Source organism: Panicum virgatum, chromosome 3N, assembly GCF_016808335.1.
Source record: "Panicum virgatum strain AP13 chromosome 3N, P.virgatum_v5, whole genome shotgun sequence".
Lineage (NCBI taxonomy): Eukaryota > Viridiplantae > Streptophyta > Magnoliopsida > Poales > Poaceae > Panicum > Panicum virgatum.
In genome coordinates, this window is record NC_053147.1 from 27,358,966 (window position 1) to 27,366,734 (window position 7,769).

Here is a 7,769-nt window from a genome sequence, read left to right on the forward strand (position 1 = left end):
TCAAGACTTGGGTCAATTGCTTCATAGGCAAATTCAAGTTCTTGATATTTGTGAGCCAACTCCCTATGCTCTTGTTTAAGCTTTTTGTGGCTCTCTTCAACTTGCTTAGCAAGTACAAGTGACTCATTGTGCTTTTTGAGCAAGTCATTGTACTTGCCAAGAAAGTCGGAGTGGGCAAGCTCTAACTTGGCATGAGTGCTCTCAAGAATTTTGACTTTGCCCTTTTCCCTCTTGATGACAGATGTATACTCATTAATGAGGTTAGTGAATTCATATGGATCAAGCTCTTCATCACTATCATCTTCACTATCCACCTCACATACCTTGGTGTTACCTTTTGCCATTAGGCACATAGGAGGCGGAGGTAGTGGTGGTTCTTCATTGGTGAGGGCGATGGTGACGATGTCTTCTTCATCACTTGAATCTTCGCTTGATGAGACATCGGTCACCCATTCTTGTTTTTCCACCAAGAAGCTTCTCTTGGTGTGCCCTTTCTTCTTTGGGAAGAGCTTGGTCTTCTTGTCATGGCTCTTCTTCTTCCCAAGCTTCTTGTTCTTGTTCTTCTTCTCATCTTCTTCATCATCACTTGAATCATGGCGATGTTTGCCTTTGTTGTCCTTCTTCCTTTTGTCCGGCTTGGGGCAATCGGGAGAGATGTGGCCTTTTTCTCCACAATTATAGCAAGTTTTGTTCTTGACATCTCCCCATGGCCGGAACATTCTTCTTTTGGGGTCAAAGTTGAAACCCTTCTTGTTGATCTTGTCATTCAAGCGTGTGAACTTCCTCATCATGAGAGCAAGTTCTCCATCATCTTCTTCATCGGATGAGCTCTCATGATGATCCTCTTCTTCATTGCTTGAGCTTGATTCCTGCTTGACCATCTTGAGCTTGCGGGATTTGTTAGCCTTGGTTTTGAGAGCAATTGACTTGCTTGTTGTTGGCTCTTCGGTCATACCAAGGATACTCATTTCATGAGCGCGAATTTCGCCCACAAGCTCTCCCACTTCCATTGTATCAAGATTCTCCTTTTGAAGCATAGCATTGATAATGTTGTACTTGGGCTTCGGAAGGAGCATGAGAATCTTGCGGTTGATGTAGCCACTGTCAATTTTGGAAACTTCAAGAGCATTAATGTCCTTGACAATGACATTCAAGCGGGAATACATATCATTGCAATTTTCATGAGCAAGCATTTTAAAAGAATCATATTTTGCTCTAAACAAGTGATATTTTTGTTCACGGACTTTTGTGGAGCCTTCATGAATTTCAATTAGCTCTTTCCATATATCACTTGCTAAGTCCATGCCATTTACTCTAGCAAAGACTTCCTCACTAATGGCTTCGAAAATTGCATTTCTAGCCTTTGCATTCCATTTTAACTGCTCCGTGGTGGGAGTTCCGGTGAACCCGGTCTTTGTTGCCAACCACACTTCGGGGGCAATCGCATCAAGGTATGCGGCCATACGAACTTTCCAATAGGCAAAGTTCTTGCCCTCGAAGTGAGGCGGCGAACCTCCCATCTTAGCCATAGCTCTAGGCGGTGAAGCCTAATGATCCAAATGAGCAACGAGGCTCTGATACCAATTGTAAGGATCGATGGACCAAGAGGGGGGGTGAATTGGGCCTTTTTCAAAATTCTAAAGCAATAAAACAATCTTAACCTATGCAAGGCTAGTAAGGCTCAATTCACCAACCGGCTAAACAAAGCAAACTACACAACCTAACAAAGATATGAAACTAAGCAAGGTAGAGCTAAGCTATGATCTCTAAGGTCAAGCACATGAAAGAAAGCATGAAAGTAAGTGCTTGAAATGAAAGAGAGTGCAAGAGACAACCGGATTTTTTCCCGTGGTGTCGATGTGTTGGCACACACCCCTAATCCACGTTGTGACACTCACTAAGAGTCTTGTCACCTCCCATGTCACCGAGACTTGGGCGCTCACTAAGAGTCTCCGTTCACCATCCCGGCGTGGTGGAGCTCAAACCACGTACAATCTTCTTCTCCGGGCTCCCACAATCCTTGGCAAGCTCCGCGAGAAACACTTCGATCACCAAGATCGTCTAGGTGCTGCCAAACACCAAGAGTAACAAGTTCCTAAGCCTTCACTTGACCTATACTCAGTTGGCCCTAGCTCAAGCACACTTGCTACACTTGCAATGGATGAGTTCTTCAAGGTTGAAGCACAAACTAAGCACTAGATCTTCTCTCTTTTGCTCAAAGCTCTATCTCTTCTTCTCAAGGGTGGCCTCAGGTTTTCAAGGTGTCAAAGGCAACTGAAATGAACCAGGGGGTACCCTTATATAGAGTGGAGGAGGTCACATAGCCGTTGGAGGTTTTCTGCAGAAAAACCGTGACCACCGGAAGAACCGACGGTATAGAAAATATGGGCATCGGTTCAACCGGTCTCTCTGTGTCAAAGAAGTAGCCGTTGGAGTTCTGACACAGTATCCACGCTTGCGTCATTGCACCGGTGTATGCTCCGTAGGGGCATCGGTTCAACCGGTGCTGAAGAGGTTCGCTGATCAACTCAAACAAGCGTTCTGGAACAAAGTACATCCAATGCACCGGTGTTTTGTTTCTGAACCATCGGTTCAACCGGTGCTCAAGAGAAGTTGGAGTCCATCAAACATGCTCTCTGGAACAAAGGACTGTCATTGCACCGGTGCTTTGATTTCGGAGCGTCGGTTCAACCGGTGCTGAAGAGAGGTTGAAATCCATCAAAACATGCTCTCTGGAACAAAGGACTTTCATTGCACCAGTGCTTATCTTCTTGATCATCGGTTCAACCGGTGCTTTACTTGATATCTGCCTTCATCCAGAGAAGATGGACCGACAGGGCATCGGTCCTTCCGCCATGCATCGGATGCTCCGATGCTTGTGCACCGGTTCAACCGGTGCTACTGATTTTCTTTGTTTTCAGCTGTTTTGACTTGGATTCGAATGTGACTTTGATTGTTTCTTCTTCCAAGAGTTGTGTTGACTTCTATTGACCATCTTTTGCTGTTTTTGAGTGAGTGTGTAATATGTCTAGGGCCAAACCAAGTTTGATCAAGCTACTAACTCATGAACCCCTCTTAATAGTGCGATCACTACAAAACTATAAAACCTATACTAACCTAAGTGTCCTTCTCAACCTTGTGACACTTAGGACTAGAAAGATCCTTAGCCTTGACAAATATAAGTTAAAAACCGAGATCGCCTTTTTGAATGACCGAAATTGAGGGGCCTCTTTTGACATACGACCAAATGAGCGATAATGATCTATTAAGCTGCACAAACTCATTAGTCACAATAATGGTTGTCATTAATCACCGAAACATACCTTGAGGGCCTAGATGCTTACAAAGCCGAGGCAAGAGCCGCAGCCACAGTCAGCAGCGAAGCGGTTGCTCAGGAGAGCCTCAGGCAAGCCCGAGACCGGCATATGGAAGAATGTACCAGAAGTGGAACACCAGTCCCGGCAATTGGGGAAGACCATATTCTACTCGGAACGCCCGTCATAGGATGGGGACCACTCTTGAGAACCCCACAAGCCCCATCCGAGAACCCTGAAGGGTCTACTGCCGCCGTTAAAGGGGAAGCTGCTGGACAACCCCTGGAAAATGGGAACCTAGAGAACGGCGAGCAAGGACTGCTCATTCCCCTGGAAGCACACTCCGAAGAAGGCTCGCCCCGCGAGTAGCATGCCCCGAAGCCACCCCAGCCCCTTTGCTTAAGTTGTACCCTTAAGTGTGACCCTGTATCCGGACGTGTAGTACGGGTTTGGCCTTGTCCCAGTGTGTACCCCTCTTGCAGTAATAAAGTTGTTTGTGCTTGTTGGTTGCTAGTTTGTTTGCTTGTTGTTAGTTTGTGTGCTTTTTGGCGGAAGGAAGATTCTGCCTTTTCAAAAATACGAATTAAACAACTTAAACATCACTTAATCCTAATCCCAATCTCACAAAGACTCTGCCCAATCTATTGATGGCATCCCGAAGCGGTACGAGGGCCTCCCGCAACCGGACTCCTGCAACCGCTGGCGTGGGAGGACATTCTAATGGACAAAACCCTCCTCAGGAGGAACAAGAAGTGAGCCAGAACGGAGGAGAAAATCAAGAAGTGCCACTGCCACCACCACCACCCTTCGGGGACCTGGCACAGATAATACACAACCAGACCCTCATACTGGAAACACTGGCCAATGCCCTCACCAACAAGCGGCCACGAGAGCAGACCATGAATGACAAGCTGACAGCTTTTCTAAGGACCAAGCCACCCACCTTTGCCGGATCCAGCAACCCCTTGGATGCAGACGACTGGCTATGTGTAATCCAGAGGAAGCTCGAGCCGTTCGAATGCCAGGATTGAGACAAAGTCCTTATGGCAGCCCACCAACTCACCGGGACTGCCTTAGCCTGGTGGGAGAATTACTGTGCTGCTGCCGAAGATGCCTCCACCATCACCTGGATGGAATTTGTGAAGGAATTCCGGCGCTATCATATCCCCTCAGCCACCATGAATAGAAAGGCAGATGAGTTCCGTGCACTGCAGCAAGGAAGCATGTCAGTAGAAGAGTACACCCACCAGTTCATGGAGCTGGCCCGATATGCACCAGAGGAAGTGGACGATGATGAAAAGAAGCAGGACATGTTTAAGAAGGGATTGAACCCAGAACTCCGAACCCTGCTTACCCCTCAGATCAACCCAGACTTCAACACTCTGATGAACAAGTCCATTCTCACAGAAAGGGCCAAAGTTGAAGAAAGGAAGGATAACAAGCGCAAGTTTCTGGAAAGCAAGGCCCGCCAGCAGGATCACTTCCAGAAACCAAGGAATTCCAGCTATATGGCACCAAGATATTAGGCCCCAATGCAGTATAGAACCCAGTCACAAGCGACAGGATCCCAAGCCCCTAACACACAGCTCAGAAGCCAGAACACCATGAAGGCCCCGCAGAGCAATGCCAGCCAAGTCACCACCAACAACAGCAATGCTAGGGCCTGTTTCAACTGCCGAGAGACAGGACATTTCATTGCTAACTGCCCGTATGCCAACAACAAGCCGGCAGCCTCAGCCTTCTCCAACTCTGTGAATGGACCAAGGCCAGTTCTGTCAGGTGCCAACCGAGTGCCCATCCACAACAACAACAACAACAACAACAACAACAACAACAACAACAACAACAACAACAACAACAACAACAACAACAATCAGCAGATGAGGCAGCCCCAGTAGTCATTTGGACGAGCCCGCGTCAACCACATCAACGCGCAGGAGGCTCAAGGAGCTCAGGGCGTAGTGTTCGGTGAGTACCTAGTCAGCTCAGCTCTTGCAACAGTACTATTTGATTCTGGAGCATCACACTCATTCATATCCTCAAGTTTTGTGGAAAAACACGATATACCTATAGTACTACTAAAAACACCCCTATTAACCCGGACGCCTGGAGGTGACATCAAGTGTCAACTAGGTTGTCTATGGGTAAGGATCAATTTAAGTGGGGTAGAATTTCTAGCAGACCTAGTAGTACTTAAGTCTAAGGGAATAGACATGATCCTTGGAATGGACTAGTTAAGCCTGCACAATGGTCTCATAGGTTGTGCTGACAAGGTGGTACACCTAACGAACCCAGAAGGAGTACGAGCGACCTGCCATACCCGGGGAAGTGGATCAGACCCGATGGTGTTTAGCATGGAAGCCAAATCCTTGGAAGAAGTCCCGGTAGTAAACGAATACCCAGATGTTTTCCTGAAGAACTTCCCGGAATGCCACCAGATAGGGATATAGAGTTTGTCATCGATCTTGTCCCTGGAACCTCTCCTATAGCCAAGAGACCCTACCGGATGGCAACCTCTGAATTGGTGGAATTAAAGAAGCAGCTGGAAGGACTACAACGAATTGGCTTCATCAGACCAAGCTCTTCACCTTGGGGAGCCCCAGTCCTATTTGTCAAGAAGAAAGATGGGAGTATGAGGTTGTGTGTAGATTACCAGGCACTGAACGAAGTTACCATCAAGAATAAGTACCCCCTCCCTAGGATTGATGACCTTTTTGATCAACTAAAAGGAGCCAAGTACTTTTCCAAGATTGATCTGAGGTCAGGATATTTTCAGCTCAAGATTAGAGAAAGCGACATCCCAAAGACAGCATTCGTCACCCGTTACGGGCAGTTTGAGTTCACCGTGATGTCTTTTGGACTAACTAATGCACCTGCTTATTTTATGAACCTCATGAACAAGGTGTTTATGGACGAGTTAGATAAATTTGTCGTAGTCTTCATCGACGACATACTTATTTACTCGAAGAGTGTCCAGGAGCACGAGCAACATCTGAGGGTAGTTTTGGAAATGTTAAGAGCAAACAAACTCTATGCAAAATTCAGCAAGTGTTGACGCTCCTTAGCGCCCCGATTTGTATACCGCAAGCACATGGTTCGTGTAGTTTTTCCCTTAGAGTATTCCCCCAAGGTTTATTAATCCATGGAACCAAAGATACAAGAAACAATCTACTAGCATAGAGATTCCTTTGTGTTGAGATGGTGAAAAATGAATCTAATCTACTAAAAACGACAAACACCGAAGGTAGCAAGAGAAAGTTAGAGATAACCAATCTAGATCACCTAGATCATGCATATGTTGTAGTTCCAGCTAGATGTAGTGAAGTAAGATAGATGTGAATCTCAATGAAAAACATCTTTAAACTCAAAATCCCCAATCCGATCCCTCGATACCCCACCTACTCAGTGGCAACGCCTTGTCACGACGCCACCCCTTTGGACAAAAGTACCCTGAAGCAAGTCGAACCCCCTTTGGTAGTTCCGCCATGAACCTCTAGCCACCATGACTACAAGATCATGCTAAGCGATCTATCTCGATAATAGATCTAGGATGAAGCAAACCCAAAGAAAAGAACGAAATCGAAAGAGAGAACATGGTCACTAAACATTGGGAATCACAAATAACTTCACCATGAATGATTGTACATCACAAGATCACAACCGGGGCCCTACCTTGATCTTGATGATCCTAGTTCCAGAACTCCGACGTGGTCTTCCTTGCAAGGTTCCCACGTCGGCTAGGGCGAACCCTAGACAACTAGCACAACCCTCGGCTCTCCGAGAGGTGTCCCTCTATCTTCTCTGCTCCTTGGCGTCGTCTCCCGAATTGATCTCTCCGTGAACCTTGGGGAGGGGTCTTTAAATAGCCTCAGGGAACCCTAGGTCAAAGGGGAGGCCGAACCGCCTCAAAAAGGGGCTGGGCCGGCCGGCCCAATAGACCCAAGCCAGTCGGCCTGGCCCATTTCTTCGCTGCCTCGTGTCCTTCTTTCTCCCCAAGTCTCCTGGAGTCTTCTAGAATTTATGCCTTTCACGATTGCATCTCATTAGACGTCGTTATCTTCGAGATTTCTTCGAGGAAAAGGAAAGGATGGAAAATCATTCCTTAAATCTCTCTTTGCTTTGCTTAGCCCCGAAGTATCTTGATCTTATCTTGTGGGCTTTGTCCTTTGGGCTTCATTGGAGGGTGGATGTGCACGAACGGGCCTCTAATCATCATGGCCTTCGGTCCTTTGTTCGGGTTTTGGCCTTCATCTTTCTTCGTGTCATCGCGTGATCGTGGGCCTCGTCATTTCATGCTCCAAAATTGGTCAAAAACCTGCAAAAACGAAGTACCTCCAAAATATATGTGCAAACGCGAAAACGACCAATAATTGGGCTGAGGTTAGGATGGTTAGTGATTTTGATATTAAATTCATGCCATTATCAAAGTTAAATAGGGGATAAAATGGATACTTA